The sequence below is a fragment of the Artibeus jamaicensis genome, unplaced genomic scaffold, assembly GCF_021234435.1.
Source record: "Artibeus jamaicensis isolate MK-2021 breed Jamaican fruit bat unplaced genomic scaffold, CSHL_Jam_final contig_519, whole genome shotgun sequence".
NCBI lineage: Eukaryota > Metazoa > Chordata > Mammalia > Chiroptera > Phyllostomidae > Artibeus > Artibeus jamaicensis.
In genome coordinates this window covers 45,364,131-45,367,237 of record NW_026521871.1, presented here as the reverse complement: position 1 = coordinate 45,367,237, position 3,107 = coordinate 45,364,131, and positions in this window count along the sequence as shown.

The window sequence follows — 3,107 nt, the reverse complement described above, 5'->3', positions numbered from 1 at the left end:
AAATGGGAACCCTTGTGCACTGTTGGTGGGAATGCAGACTGGTGCAGCCACTGTGGAAAGTAGTGTGGAGATGCCTCAAAAAATTAAAAATAGATCTGCCTTTTGACCCAGTGATCCCACTTCTGGGAATTTATCTGAAGGAGCCCAAAACACTAATTTGAAAGAACATAAGCACCCCTATGTTCATTGCAGCATTATTTACAATCACCAAGATATGAAAGCAGCCCAAGTGTCCATCAATAGATGAGTGGATAAAACAACTATGGGACGTTTACACGATGGAATACTACTCAGCTATAAAAAACAAAATTTTACCTTTTGCAACAGTATGAATAGACCTGGAGAATATTCTGCTAAGTAAAATAAGCCCATCAGGGAAATGCAAACACCATATTATTTTACTTACATGTGAAATCCAATAAACAAACTAAATTAACAAGTAAAATGGGGACAGACTCGCATATGGAGAGCAGGATGACAGCTAGTTTGGTTGGGGGTAGGTTAGGGGATGGAGGGATCTCTTGATGGACATGGACAACAGTGTGGTGATTGCTGGGGGTAGGGGTATATAAGGGGATTAAAGGTTAATGGAAAAAATACAATGAAGATTAAACAAAATACTAGTGTGGCTGGCATGGATAATGTGGCTCAGTGGCTTGAGCACCAGCCTGCAAACCAAAGGGCTGCCAGTTTAATTCCCAGTGAAGCCACATGCCTGGGTTGAGGGCCAGGTCCCTTGTCATGGGCAAATGAGAAGCAACCACACATTGATGTTTCTCTCTCTCTCTTTCTCCTTTTCTTCCCCTCTCTCTAAAAATAAACAAATAAAATATTTTTAAAAGATTAAGTATAATACAAAAAAATTCTTGAGATGATTCACTCAGCAGCCATTTTCAGCACACCTATTTTGTGCCTGGTTATATGTTCAAATAACCTCAGTGAGCATCCAAAACAAAGGAGTTCAGTCTGTAAAGGTATTCAAGTCTAGCCTCAAAATTCCTATTCACAATCTCATCTCTTGATCCTTTTTGTCCTAAACCTGATGGAGAAAGAGCCGCCATCTAAACATCAATTCTACGCAACTTAGAGTCCAAACAGAGCAGCCTCATTCACCCCTTGGAAGAATCTACTACCTGGATTCACACAAGGCTGTGAGGTGAAGAGAGCGTTCCTTCAAAATCTAACATCAGAAAAGCTGGGCACTGTGGTGGTAGCTCTTTGCATTCTTGGGGAATGGCAATTGCACCCCCAACCAGGTGCCCCCTCCACAGGGAGTTGAGACACCAGAAGACAACAACTGCGACCACACTGTGGGGCCTTGTAGAGCCAAGGAAGGTCCTTTCCAAGGAAGAGTTAGACTTCAAGGTCATGAGCCCCTCTGAGAAACAACCTTCATATCCTGCCAATTCCCTCATTAATTTAATGAGTTAAATAAATCTTTGACACATTTTCCTTCTATGTTTGTAAGAGTAGCATTTTTAATGTTTTAACAATTATATGTTGACAGATGCAATAGCATCAGACAGCATGTAAGTCCCAGTTCAGGTGTGAACCCACTCATGTGAAGGTGCGGGCATATTTTTCAGAGGACCAGAGGCCAGTGGTGATGCTGCTGACTGCTGGCTGGGGGCAGGACCCCCTGACTGGAGCTGCAGAGTCTGGGATTCACTCTCAGGTCCTGACAACGCTCCTTTTATTTATGATCCTTTTCTTTATTTCTTCCAACCCTGCAAACATTACTATTGATCCTCTTTCACAGAGAAAACTTAAAGGAAGGTCCTGCCCTCTTTTCACTGAGGAGAAAGGAAAAATTATATTGTTTCCTACTTGGAGATTTATCAGGAATTCTAGAAGACAAAATTAAATCTGAGATCAATCCAAACCTCAGATTGCAGGGCTAAGACCCAGCGATAGGCCTGCCACCCTTCAGCAGAGAGGGGGCATCAGGCAGAGGGCACTCCAAGGTCAGAAAGTCCCAGCAGATGACCCCATTCCCTGGCCCGAAAAGGGTTGCCCCAGGCTGTCCTTTGGGTCCCAGGGCCTTCTTTTCAGAATAAGGTTAATACTCTTAAACTTGCTCTGACTATTGGTTTCTGATGTGTTTTCCTGGGCTTGTCTCCCCTCCACTTTCCAAGAACAGAAATGTCAATTAGGAGGAGTGAGGAGCTGAGAATGTACTTACTTTAAATAAGCTGAGGATATCTTATGGCTTGTCAAAGAATGGCCATTAGCAGCTAAGTATCATATCCTTCCTCTGTTAGTTTCCTTAACTCAGTAACAAATAAGTTAGGTTGGTACGGGATTTTCTTTTTTCATTTTAAATTGCAAGTAGCAGAAGACGAAAATGTCACAGATACAAAAATAACATCTCTTTACATTTTGCAGCTGAAAGGCATTTCACAGGGAGAACTGTAAGTTCTGCTTCTCTACACTTGTTTAGCTTACGTCATGCTTTCCCCATCTATGTTCTACCGAGACAGTCACTGACTCTTTCCTGTCCCTCTGGTTTTGCTCTTTCCCATCTTCTGCAGGACTTTTCTTCTCTCAACTCCCCTTCTTCCTCCAGGTTATAACCCTGTCCATCTGTCTTTCCAGCAGCCCCGTCCCCAGTGCAGACTTTATCCCAAGAATGCCCGTGACCTTGTACACAGGATCTAGTTTCCTTAGACAAAGGGGTCTCACACCTGTCCTCATAGCCGCCGTGTGGCCTTGAGCAAGGGTTCAGCTTCTCAGGGCCTCAGCTTTTCTCATCCATGAAGCAGGGTGACAACCGCCTGCCCAGTCTTACTTGAAAATCATCAGGAGGATCAAATGAACACTTTTTGGCCATCGTAAATTTTATAGGAATGAAAGGCATTATTATTCCTTGATTTGGAGAAGGGAGAACAGTGCTTGGCTTCTGTTCATATTTTTCCCCCATGACCTTCTGTCTCTTAGATTTCTCCTAAGAAATCTCATTCATTGATTCATTCACCTAATCCATCACCAAAGACCTCCTGCGCACCTGCAATGTGCCAAGACCCTCCGCCAGGTGCTGAATAAGACAGAGTCCCTGCTAGTAAGAAAGTCCCAGGCTAGTGGGAGAAAAAAACACCAGGTGAGATGGG